At 39.0% G+C, this 13,654-nt stretch overlaps 1 protein-coding gene across 2 annotated transcripts in view; it reads right to left on the minus strand.

The window, feature by feature from the left end:
* The window catches only part of SLC2A9 (solute carrier family 2 member 9), a 99,616-nt gene extending 87,038 nt beyond the window's left edge, over positions 1-12,578 (minus strand). The window contains exon 1 of one of the 2 annotated variants that reach the window (XM_038135664.1): positions 12,544-12,578. The gene's annotated coding sequence lies outside the window, so the exon portion shown is untranslated. Of the gene's footprint in view, positions 1-12,445 lie in introns of both variants that reach the window. The other variant, XM_038135663.1, reaches the window with a different exon arrangement.
* Positions 12,579-13,654: the final 1,076 nt, after the last annotated feature.

Genomic DNA, 13,654 nt, shown 5'->3' on the forward strand with positions numbered 1-13,654 from the left:
TGCTTAATTTTCATTTTAGATAATCTACATTTTAACTGAAACTTCTACAGCTTTAAAATTAATCCAAGGTGATTAGGTTATGAAAACTTAAATCAAGATGCTCTACTTCTTAGTAGCATCTGTCACTACTGGAAAGGAGCTGTTACTCAGCATATCCCATGTTTAGCACAAGGACAGGAAAATAAACAAGAAGGGCTATAAAGCTGGTACTGTAATGTTATAAACCAAGTTTTACATAGTTATGTATACTTTGGACACACATGCATGTTCAAGGAGCATTAGTTCAATGATCATTGAAGAGCAGCTCATTCATGATAAAACTGATTGTTTCAAACTAAATCTACCTCTTTGATCCAAGTTTTCCCAAACTATGGATTCAGGTTTATTAGTTTGCCCTGTTTCATCTTGATCAAGAGTACAAAGAAACCATCTCAAGGGCAACTTACACAGACATGACCAAGAAACAGCACAATCAGAACATGAACTTCTATGTTAGAAATCACACAAGAAAGAAATTATAAACAAAACAGAAAAATTAGAATATGACAAGCAAGCCTATGTTAAAAGCTTACAAGTGGCTATTCAAACAGAAGGCTGTGAAATTTTGCTGTTTGGAATGCTTTCTTTTGTTGTTAGGAAGTTGGAAACACAAATGCTAGAGAAAATGTGATAACCAGAGGGTGTACAGTGTCTGTAACTATGTGTGTGCTCATTCACACGTAAAGATGGATAGGTCCCTTTGGAAATGCAGGCCCAAACTGATGCTAAGATTTTGGGTCTACAAAAATGTTTTGATCTCGCAAAGGAGTAGCATACAGTTTAGTTTTAAGGTAATTCCATAGGAAAATTAACCATATCCATAAATACTTTGCTTGTGAAAGAGAATATCTAGCTTCTCACTTAGTCAAACCACCAAAACTGGAATTTCGTGCCTTTTTATGGCTGCATGTCATTGATGAAATGCACTGCTTCCTGTACTGCTAAAACCACAATTTTGAGAGAAAAGCCAGGACACTGACCATTTCTATTTAGCAGTTTTTTCGTCTTAAAAAACTCAAAGTTCCAAATCCTTATGCTTCTGTACAAGGAGATCAAACAGATCTGGTGAGAACAGAACAAGAATATTGAATATTTTAAAATAGTTTTTTGTTGATTTTATATGACAGTTCATAGGATAAGCCACAGCAAAGTATTTTCCAGCTATTTTGCAAGAAAAAGTGGTTAATAATTACTCTTTGCTGTGTGGGCCATTACTGTTGTTTTAACCATTTTTTCTTATGTACACATGCAAGTCTGGTGTGTCATCATTTAGGAAAAATCTTATGAGCCATGAGTTTAATGTTTTTTATTATGTTAGGGTTATTTCCAACATTACCCTCCACGTAGAGTAAAGCTAGTTAAATCTTTGCAAAGTTATTACCAGTGAAATCAGCCTAACATCTATGTACCATTTAGTAAATGTTGAATTAAATATTGACAAGTGAAGGCTTTTATGTTGTGAGGTCATGCCCTGAGGTGAGATCAGAGCTGCTGCCTTGTACAGGTTCACTCCAGGTGGAAAGGAAACACTTTTTAAGTAATTTGTGTTATAAAGAAAGATGATGCCACAAAATGAAGCCCTCTGAGGATGGGAAATTTGGACTCAATCCTGAAGGCAGAGTACCCAGCATCTAAGTTCCTTTTGGTTGAACATCAAAGAATATTTCAAAATTTCTGAGACCAAGACATTTGAGCAGTGTTATAACACTCAGGAATTGTTCATTACTTCTCAAAATCTTTGGAGAACTGGTGATCTTTTTGAAAGATCACTTGAATTGCTAACCCTACAGACCAAGCTCTGTGTTCTGACTCAAGGAGCATCCTCATTGATATAACGACTTGTTCTAGCCTTAGATGTGACTTGATCTCTGTGGAGAGGAAAGAATCAAAATGCCTTTGCATGCATTGCAACCTCAGCCAGTCCCATGCTTGCTCAAATCTTGAGTTGCAAGGCTCCAGTCCCCTGAGAGCAGCAAGCACTGCCTGAGCTTGGAGTACACACATTCCTCTCAAGGCTGAATGCGCCTAAAAAGGATGCAGAACAAGCCTAGGGTAGAAATATATACTCATGTTACTTTCTTGTGAAAGTCAGCCCTGGAAATCAAGCTAGGAAAATAAACTTTGCCAAACTTTGCCCTATCCAACCTGTCCAGCTATTTTAAATAACCCCAATCCCAGCTTTGCTTCAAGCTAAGTCAAACCCTTTTAGTCTGCCTAGCTGTAGTTTTAGGTTTGAAGTTTCATTTTTCTTCATCTAGGGACTAAAAATAATCAGGGATATTTGTGTAACAAATTATTCTCCCATTCTCAGATACATGAAAACTGGCAAGCAGTGGTTCACCATTTATTTTCTTGAAGGTTAAGAGATATTATCAAAGTATTCCCCTCTAAAAGTAGGGGTAGGTAATGTAATACAAAAATAGGCTTCAATGTATCACTACCTTAATTTGTGTAATTAAACCTTGATATGCAAATATGGTCAAATTCTGCATGTTTTGGACATTTGTGTTTTTCTCCCACTTTGAGAAACTGGGGAATAAAAGAAAAAGCTAGTAAGGTAGGTCCTCCCTCCTCTCACAAACTTTAGCTGTGTTTTCTTGAGGCATTTCAATGTCTTTTGTTGTAGTTTAAAAAATGGTACAAAAAATGCTTCGTCACACTCAGTAAGTTTCAATTACATGAACCTAAAGATACGAAACTCCCTTACCTTGCCAAGGCTTATGAAACACTGGAAATGCTGGTGGCTGAAGTGCCTGCTTTGCATTTCAAAAGATATTGGGATCAAAGTCTGTTAGTTATTACCAATTTCAGCAGCTCATGGCAGCCAGCCGTGAGGGGGACTCCCCTCCACCTCCCTCAGGAGAGCACATAGGGGACGTTCTCAGCCTTGTCCTCAGTCCAGGTAAAACTGAACTTTACCCTGACTGTGGGCCTGACTAACTCAGACTTGCCTTGTCACTGTGGACTTGCCTGTTGGTGACAGGGCTGTGTCTGCCCCTGACTTGGTGACTTCAGTTCACACCTGAACCCCAGACCTGCCTCATCACCAGGGCATGTCGGGCTTCTGGCTGAGCCTGAGCACAGCTACCAGGTGACTGGAAGTCAAACAAAGAAATTGTCGGAGTGATAGTATCAAACGTGCATGAATGACACAACTATATCATAAATTCAGAAGCTGTGGAGCTGTAGGCAAAAAGAAAAAGAAACCTGAAGGACTTGGAGGTGCTGGTGAGCATTGCCCACCCCGCCACCAGGGTGAAACCATCCACCTTGGGAGGAGCAGGGGATGGATGTGTGTAATGCTAGAGAGAAAGAGCAGGGTCTGAGCAGTGTGGGGTAACATTGCTGACTCATTGTTTGTTCTCTCTTTCTCTGTAATAAGTAGATCTGGACTAATAGTGAGACTCTTAAAATCTCAATTATAGGAACGGACTTGGAGTTAACAGTAAATTCTTAATAGATCTAAGGTGTGTTTCGTCTTTGACAATAAACAATGCATTGAGCAGTGTTTCTGTTCCATGTTTTTCTCCTCTGAAAGCCAGTCCCTTGAAATGGGATGTCCAGACAAGGAGGTAGAAGATACTGCAAACATTTAGAACAGTATCTTTATTTGTTAAAAGCAGGACTCTCTCAGCTGGTGAGCACTAGTGACAGAAAAAGGAATTCTCCATAAAAGATCATCTTTGCTTCAGTTGCAGTTGAATTGTAAAACAATTTATCTGCAGTATACTTCATTGTCAATCTTTGCTTAGGATGGTAAGTAATACTTTCTAACCACTTAACTATTTAGGTGGTCTAATAATTCATGGAAATAATTATGTAAGCAGAACAGCATATCCTAGGGCAATGTTAGAAATTAAATTAATGTCACTGTAATTTTGAGAGAATAAGATATTCTTTTTCTCATTTTATGAAATAAAAGGACATAGAAAACCATCATTTTGGGTCCAGACTTTCCTATGAAGAGAAAGACTAGGGCTAGAGCAGGGATCATCCCCCTGTACTCAGCACTGGTGTGGCCTCACGTGGAATCCTATGTTCAGTTCCAGGCCCCTCAGTTCAGGAAGGACATTGAGGTGCTGGAGCACGTTCAGAGAAGGGCAAAGGAGCTGATGAAGGGTCAGGAGCTACTCTTATGAGGAGCAGCTGAGGGAAAAGGAGAAAAGGAGGCTCAGGAGGGACCTTATCACTCTTAGGTCTTTTCCAAAGTAAATGATTCTGTGATTCTGTGATAGCCTACTCTGGAACTGCACAAGTATCCAGACAGATGCACAGCTTCTTAGGCAACACAAAATCCCCAAGTTATAAATTTGTATGACATACTGTATGGCCCAATATCCTCTGTCTGTGTTGCTACTGACAGCTACTATATTCCAGCTTTTCTGCTTCCCTTGTGCTCCAGCATTTCCCATTGTATCAACCTTTTGGTCTCCTCAGTCTTAAGTACTGGCTTTAAGGTTCAGTCGGAGTTGACCTCTGCCCACTCTTGCTATTAAAGGTTTGAAAATTGAACAAGCTACTGTAATTTCATGGTGTAAACTGGTGTGTGAAAGCAAGAACACTGACCTAAGGCAAATCACTAACAGTGAGACTGTTCCTAGTTTTATTGCCAATTATATGAACAGGGTGTGATAGTGACTGAGTTATGTCCAAGTGCACGACTCATGCCATGTATGGCAAAAAAATCCTGTAACACCACTATGTTATTGCATTCCACTTTGCTGTTGGTTCAAGGGGCACTACTTTCATGTTAAGACTTATGTTGTCAATTAATAAAACATTAACCTGAGAACAGAAACAGCAATCTATAGGCAGCGCACACTAAGCCATTGAGAAAAATATTCAAAGTAGTCATCTTATTCCACAAGCCACGATTGAAATTACTGATACTGCACAGCAGAGTTCTGTTTATAGGTCCCCTTATCTCCCATTTATGGTTGTCATGAAAATCAGGTTTTTAAATACTTCCTGTGGCTTTGTTACATGAAAGGTTATTCACTGTTCCAGACCAGTATAAGATGCAAGTAAATGCTATCTAAGCACACAAACAAGTTATGCAAGTGCTAAAGCACCATGCTAAACTGGGCCTCGGTAATATTGCTGAATTGAGCTGCTTCTGTAGCAAATCAATTCCATTAAATGAAAGAACAGCACACAATAATATGGCTATCTGAGAATCATATTGCTCAATCTATCATTGAGTTATTTCGAAAAGAAGGGCAAATGTGAGGAGAAAGTTCACATAAAAGTGCACCAGGGACACTCAAATCTAAGGCTGATTACAAAGAGCTGTAGAAAGTCACTTTGTGCATCAAGTGGCAGATAAAATTAATTGCTTTATATGCATATTAATGTAGAAAAACTCTTAATAAATACACAGAAAAGGACTCACATGTAGCTATTTTTTGAAAGATCCTGAAACCATTGTGAATAGTCTTAGAAAGCTGACAGTTGAGTTCTCTGAGACAGAAAAAACAAGCAAAACAATAAAATTAATCTTATGAGAAACAAAGAAAGTTTATGTGTCCAGATTCTGGTAATAGGTTTCTTAATGACTTTTTAAATTAAAGTATCTATTTGGATCCACTTTCCATTCTTCCGTGTCACTTGCCCAATTTACTTATATTGTTTGTCCCAGCTTCCTGTGGCAATGAGTTTGACAGGGTTCATACATCAGGTTGTCAATTTCAGCTTCTTTTCTGATTATTTTTCTGGAATTTTCCTAATTTTTGTGTTGTGAGACTTATCAGCCATACCCATCCTAAGTGAATTTGTGCAGGTTTACCTGCACATCCCTGCGTTATCGGCTTGGTTCCCTGGGCACACTCTTTTGTGCTACATTAAGCAATTATATCTCACAGGCTGTGTCTATATTAGTCACTAAAATAGTTCTCATTTTCCTAAACTTTACAAGACATCCAGTTCACATGCTTCAAGACTACTCTGCCTTACAAGCCAGAACATGTCTTGGTTTACTGAAATTCAAACAAAAGCACCGCTGTGGTCACACCATTATCTCCCCAATGTGCCCAAGGAATCTCCCTTCATCTAATGCTGTAGCAAGCAACCTCAGCCTGAGGTTTCTTCTCTGCCAGGAGTGTTGTTGTGTGTTTATTATCAAAAGAAATTGCTACAGACAGGAAATGTCTGTTTTGGCAAAATTCTTCACTTCTTTTTCTGAGCTGCTGCGGTAGTGTCAGGAACTGGTACAAGAGATCACTCAGAGCACAGGCAAACCTGAGCTGGAGCCAGATGCTCCAAGACAAGGAAAAGCAGGACATCAGAAGTAGCAAAGAAGAATTATCAACAAAATGGAGTCTACAGCCTACAGAGGCAGTCTAGAGTTCTCAGTGTAAATACTCTTAGGGCAAGAGGCTGAGAATAAGAAGTAAAGAGCAGAGGCAATCAATCACACCTTGAAGACTGGACTTCTGTCAGACTGCTCTGAGTTATTAGTTTGCCTTTGGGACAATGTTTAATTAATTTATTTTTTCTCAATATTTTTCATCCTCTCAAGATTCCTTAAAAAAATTTCCTTGCTCAGTTGTTTATTTTCATTTCAGAAAAGGTTTAATTAAAGTTCTCATCCCTTCACTCCCATTTTATTAGATGACTCTTTATTATCTTTCTATTTCAGTTGTGATACAACAGGTTTGTAGTGTCTTTGGAGGAGAGTGGCACTGGTTTCTGACCATCTGTTCCTAAAGTCCTGGAAAAAGGAATATTGTAGTTAAGCAAAAATATAGAGATTCTTGTACTTGCATTGTTTTGTAGCTGAGGAATACAACCCATCGGGGTGTTACGTACCACCAGTGTCTGGCATGTCCGTTCCCCTTTTCCCCCTGCCCAGCTCCTCTCCAAGAGGAGAGTGTGCATGTCGGGCTTTCAGAGCAGTTTTTGTTCACTGACATTGCACAGGAAAGGTTTGTGCATGTCGTGAGTGTTGAGTGTGCTCTGGAGCCCCACAAACTGCTGCAATACCATGACTCACAAATCTCACTATAGAGGGGCACAAGGGACACAAGCAAACTCATTAACCTTTTCCCTTTCATTTATTTTATAAAATAGATTGGATTATCGGTTAGTGAGACTAGGTCTGGTCAAAAACAAGAGCACAGCCAGGCAGGTAACTGTAGCAGCAGAAACAGACGTGTCTTATAGGAACTCCTGAGAGTTTTAGCAATAGGTATGGTAAAATCCTTCTCTGGTCTTATGCACATTTGCTCTTCTTCTTCTCCTCACCCTCCTGACAGCTGAACTGTGAACATAAAACTGTCTGAAATGCCACTGTGAGCACTGCTCCATAGATGGTTAATTCTAAAACAGTTTGTTGATGTTCCATAATACGTCATGTGTCAATTAGCGAGATGCAGACAACATAATTAATCCTGTCCCTGAAAGAATCTTCTGAGTGGCATTTATGCTTCAGATGAAACAGTTTAATAGGCATAATATGGTGTTCTGCAGAAGCAGTGAGAGCAAATATCCACCCTGTAGTTTAATAAATCATTATCAACAAATGGTATGACATTTAAATAGAACCATTACTGTTTTATCAGCTGCATAAGAGCAAGCTAATAATCTGCAAGCAAACATGATAATAATGCCACAGCATTCAGTTTTTCCAACTTTGTACTCAAGATTTTGACAAACATTGAGAGAAGAATCACCGTGGAAGAGAGGAACACCATGCATTTGTATAAACTGAAGCTCATGATGGTGTTTCCCTAGTTATTACAGACTGTGTTTGATATTTCCCCTTCTTCAAAAAAACAATTCACATGCAGTTAACTAACAGCTGGAAACTTGCCTGATTGTTTCATTGGACTGCAAAAAACATAGCTCAAGGAAGCAGGAGCATTAAAAAACTGACTTGTATAATTGCTGTTGCAAAAGAGCTTGCAGCTTCTATCCAGCCTGTGAGAAACAGCTGGTGTGCTAATGTGCTACATTTAATGTAGTCTTTCTTACTCCTGTATGAATTGCTGTCTCAAATGAAGGAAAACTATGACATACCATAGTAACTTTTCTCTCTGCAGGACCTGCCACCAAAGCTGCATTGGGTGGACACAGAAGCTCACACACTACAAACATATATGCTATTTTCATGGAACACCCTGAATATAACTAAGTACTTGAAATAGTTAAATGCTGGTGTCAGCTGTAGCTTGATATGCTCTCAACAGTCCTCAAGGCAGCAAGGTATGATAAATGCTATATTCTTCAGATATAAGAGATTTTGCACTTCACTCGAAACAGAAATTTTGAAAATTTTTATGATCTTCTCCATGCATTCTCCTGTTCTTCTGTAACTATAATTTCCTGTCTACCCCTCAAATGATTTAGTTAAAGCATAAAATTCGTTCATGAAACTCCTTAAGCTCTCCCCATCTTGCCTTTCCTCCTATCTCTGCAAGATCATAATATGGTGTTATCTGAGGCTCAGTACTGGTACATGGCTCCCCCATCCCTGATCATTTTGATTAATATTTTCTTCCCTCCAGGTGCAAAGCACTGCCCCAATATCCTGCTGTCTGCAATTATCACAGCTTCAATTTTGTTTGAAACCCTAGCTTTAACTCTTCAACTCCTTTCTCTGTGTGTAAGTAATTTAATTCCTGCGGGAATGAATACATATGATCCTGTTCCTGGTCTCTTTATGGGGACAAAACTGTATGCTGATTCTTTACCTGAAAATCCACAACAGATCTAACAGCCAAAGTGTGTACCAGGCCCTACAGCATTCAGGCCTCATTGGTGACCTCTGTCCTGACCTACATCAGCTGATGAAGGTCTAGTGTCCTTTGTGGGTAGGATATATCAAGGACGAGATAATCTCCCACATCAGAGGTTAGATTGCACCATATTGCCATGCACATCTTTGCTCTGATTCATGCCTGTACACATAGCTACACGGAAGCCACAGCCCTCTCTGGCCTAATCAAGACTTGTTTGTGTCTTGTTTGTTGGTCTCTGACTGACCACAGATTTTAGAGACAGCAGATTACATGATGTTACTTCTCAGATTTTACTCCTTGGATCTACACTTCTGTTGTGGTAAGCTTTAGGTGAAAGCAAACATGGAGAAGATTCCAACTGCATTTGGACACCAACCATCCAAACCTATCCTAATTCACTGTTGCCTCTAAGCTGAAGTGATCTGAACTACTGATATGAATTCTTCTACCCAAATTCCCAAGGAAATTCTTGAAGTTCAAAGTGAGGGATCTTATAGATGTGAAAGCAATGAAAGTGATAATGTGACAACTGCAAGCAACTGTGGAGACTGAAAAGATCTCACAGCTTTAGATCATGTGTGGCTTAACTTTTTTTTTTCAAAAATCCAAGGAGGGAGGAATCTGGCTTTGACTTTCTTTCAAGTTGCCCTCTTCTCTACATGTTCTTTCGTGTTTGCAGGTATTGCCTTGAAATACTGACAGCTTGGCAGACAAAGCATTATGTTAACTACAGTTTCTTCTCTTCAAGGTTAGTTAGGTGTAAAAGCATAAAATTAAATTATTTGGTTTCTGAAGCAGTGTAGACTCCAAGCCCTTTGTCCAAGTCTAAGAGTTGATACCATTCCCTTCAAATTATCCAGTCTCTGTTATGATCTTGTTCTACCTGCTACAATTGCTCAAGAGCTCAAATTGTTGTTGGTTTTGTTTTTTTTTCTTTAATCCTTTTAAAAACAGTTTGCAATCAAAAAGATTTGTACTGGAATAGCTTCCTATTGCAGAATCTGAAGGGTTTTTTCCTGCTGAAAATCCTGGTAGCTTCCAATATTACCTATTTGTTCTTCCTTTTAAACTTAAATTAAAATGTATCATTGTTGTATGACCACAAAAGACTCTTGCCAACTTGTAAACTAAGAAGCAGTAATAAAGTAATGGAACGGTAATAAACATCTTCTCCAAACTTTGTGGCGCACCTCAAAATCCTTTTGCAATTGGAGAAACCTGATTTGATGACTCTTTGTAAACAAATCTCTACTGCTTTTCCTTCTACCCATTGTCTATGATGTTTGTTCATAAAATTCCTTCCTAGTAAAATTCTAGAAAAAGCCAAAAGCTTCATTGCCCTCTCCACTGTAACACAGAGTTTAGGAATGAGGAACAACTTCTGCCTGCTAAAACAAAGCCATGAGAAAGCCATATCCCTTGGAGGGATTCCTCTCTCTCAGGGCAGTGGGGAAAAGAAGGAAAAACCCCTTGTTCTATTACTTGTCCATTTTCTTCTTTCTCATTCGTGGACTAGATCTGTTTGACTGGAAATCCAGAAATAGAGATTAACTATCTTTAAGCAATTGGGTTATAGATTAGTGTCAGAAATAAGTAGTTAATTTCCATTTCTTATCAGCCCCTTTTTTTACTGTGAAGAATGGCTGAAGATTATTAAGATTATTCTTCAGTGATTTTCTGTACCTATAGATATATGTAAAAATTATAGAACCTATATTTGACTTTTCATTTCTATAACATGAGACTCACTGGGAAACACACATCCCTGAAGTACAGAGAAATAACCAGGTTTTTTTGGATGTGGCAATGGATAGGGAGGGCTACTCCATGTTTCAGCATAGTGCTATTTAGAAAGGTTTGCTTTGAAAAACAAAACAGGACAAAACAAACTCACTAAACCACCACCACCACCACACATACCCCAGGTTATGAGAACTGAGAAGCAGATTTTTTCCCATTTTTTGTTTTCTCCATGCAGCCCTTAGCTTCCTCCTCTTCTATCCCTGCCCTCTCAGCACTGTGACTGAGCAACAAAGAGCAAATCTCACCTACAGGCAGAGGAACAAAATCCTTCCTCACACAAAGAGCAGAGGAAGGGAAGAATGAGAAATATGAGGTTAGTGAGACTAGAACAGGGGCTTATAGGGAGAGAATCAATCCTGTCTGGACTAGGAGCCTGGGAGGTATCAGGTTGCTTTAGAAACAAACAGGGTAGCATGCAGAGCCTGGCATCAGCTGGCTCTCCAGTTCCCTGACAGTGGGACCGAGTGAGTCTGACCAACCATCACAGGTAGTTGAGACTAAAGGATTTGGATTTTATACACATTTTATATTAATTTTGATTCATTCTCTTATGATTAGCATAAATACATTCACTAGGATAGTTTACTAGTAGGAGAGGGAGGAACCCACTGTCAAACCAGGTTCTTGACCTGCCTAATTTACAGTTTTTCAGCCTTAGAGTTTTTAACTCTATGACTTCGGGGAAGTGAAATTTCCAAATAAAGAATTTTGGTGATTTAGCCATAATGTTGCACTTAAAAAGACTGGGGACAACCCATTAGACCACAGAGCATTAGAACCATTAGAACAGAAACACAGAAACAAAATGCAAAGCAAGCAGGTATGAAAGTCTGTGGTATTGCCAGTTTTTGTCTCCTACCTCTGAGGATAGATGATCCAAAAAGTGCTTGCAGGAAGAATTTTGCAGGTGTTGGGTATTGCTCTTCTCAAAAATCATGAAGTGAAAATTTAATCCAAACCACTTAAACTGAAGGTTATAAAAAAGAGATGGGTCTATTCTTTTGATGTTCTTGACGGACTTGAGGCAGTCTGTGATCTTTGCTTACCTTTCACACTGTGTGCCTAAGCAAGGGTGCTTTCTGTAAATGACTTTCTTCTACCTTTGGACTCAAAAAGATAATGGACATAAAAACATACAAGCATACAGTACTTTTCAGTATTTTCAGGACATCAGTATAAATCCTTGCCCCCTGAATTACCTCACCGTGAGTGACATATGTAAAACAGAATTAGGACCCTTGGCTGAGTGAGGAATGTCTTAATTTGTTTTGTAAAGAAGGATATGGTGCAAGAAAAATATCCTTCACAATTCTCAAAATGTATTTAGACTCAGAGTAGATCCCCTAAGATTGAGTGAAAAAATTTCCATTAACATAAATATATTGTTCCCTGTTAAATACAAACAAATAAGGATACAAGAGTCCCCAGCTATCTGTTATGAGTTTCCACATAAATTACTACACAGTCTAAGAAACCACCATACCTTTTCTTTGGATCTTAGTGTTGCAAGATTGTTCACTTGTATATTGGTTAGAATACTTATGTCAGACTCCAAGTTTGCAACTCAGAATTTGTGCCATGGAACTGAAACTCCCCATGAATTTTTTTTTCCTTTTTATAATGAGCTTTTTACTATTTTGTTATAATGAGCTCTACTGCTTGAAGACAGAAATGATTTTTAATAAAGCCACTTGCCAAGTTAGCATATGATTAATCTATACTTAACATCAATTAAAGAAAGCACTAAAGAATATTTTTGCCTCCAAGGAATGCCGTAGTTACAGAACAGTTCCTCCAGAAGACAAAAGCTGGGACATTACATGCACAGACTCTGCTCAATCAGAAGATTCCCCACAAAAACAAACCTTTTGTGAATCAGTAAAGAGTTGGGGGGTTGCTGGGCATCCTCTGCTGTGCTGACACTCAAGAGAAAGGATGACCAAGAGAAGAAGATCTTCCTTACCTCGCAGTGAGCAGAAAGGGCTCTGGACAGCCGACCCCTCTGCCCACAAGTCGAATTTCACTCAGTGCATGGCTGATGGGGGCGGGGGAGGCGTGACTGCCCTCCCTATGGGGTAGGGACTGCTCAGGGCTCCCTCTGTCCCTCTTGTGTACAGTAACCAAATGCAGCACAAGACACACCTCTCTCTCCCCAAGAAAGCTCTTAGCATGTCCTGCATATTCCCTGCCTGCATTGATACGTCCTTTGCCTTAAGTCCCTCAGGAGGGAAGAAACTGAATAGTATGTAAGGAACAAAGTCAGCTAGTGGGAGAAGAAATACACTGCAGATAAGATAAACTGTTGCCCCAATATTAACTCATTAATTGTAGTAGAATAAAGTTGAAAGAAAAAAAAAAAAAAGTGAGTTAATTCCTCAGAGAAAATAAGCATGTTTTTCCTTCATTGCATTGGTTTTCTTGCAGTCTGTTTCACTGCAACAAAAGCCTTAGAAGGACAATAACACCTGTCTTAGGAAGCCTTTGAGCTAAGAAAAAAAAAGGAACAGGCATTTTAAATTAAGCATTAATACAATAATACAGATTTATATTCATTGAAATACCCAGTTCTGCACTTGTTGTTTTTCAATCAATCTTACATACAGAGCATTCTGAAGAGCACACAAGCTGAATATTTAAAGAATTGACACATCTAAGAAATTCTGCATTTTTCAGCTTTAGTTACATGGATGCTAATAAATCTAGTAAATTGGAAGCTGACTCCAGAATCTAGTTGTTTTTCTCAGAACTCTTTTCAAACCAGTATCTTTCTCTGCCTGAACTTTACTGGAATTCAGCCTTGGGTTCACTATTATCACAGCAACTTCCTCAGACTCAGCACTGTCCAGTCAAAGGGACCACACAGTGCTTGAATAGGCACTGATAGAGGACACACTGTTGTATTTACATTAGTCCCTCACTTAAGGGTCTAAGTGTGCTTCCTCCAGCATCTGCTAGACCTCCTGGCTTGGATCCAGGAGACTGTAATAGCAATGCCAGTAACAATTATGGGTGATACACCCTTTATTCCCAAAGAACCATTATCATTGGTATTAAATATTTACACAGTAGTGACT

Source organism: Motacilla alba, chromosome 4, assembly GCF_015832195.1.
Source record: "Motacilla alba alba isolate MOTALB_02 chromosome 4, Motacilla_alba_V1.0_pri, whole genome shotgun sequence".
Classification (NCBI taxonomy): Eukaryota; Metazoa; Chordata; class Aves; order Passeriformes; family Motacillidae; genus Motacilla; species Motacilla alba.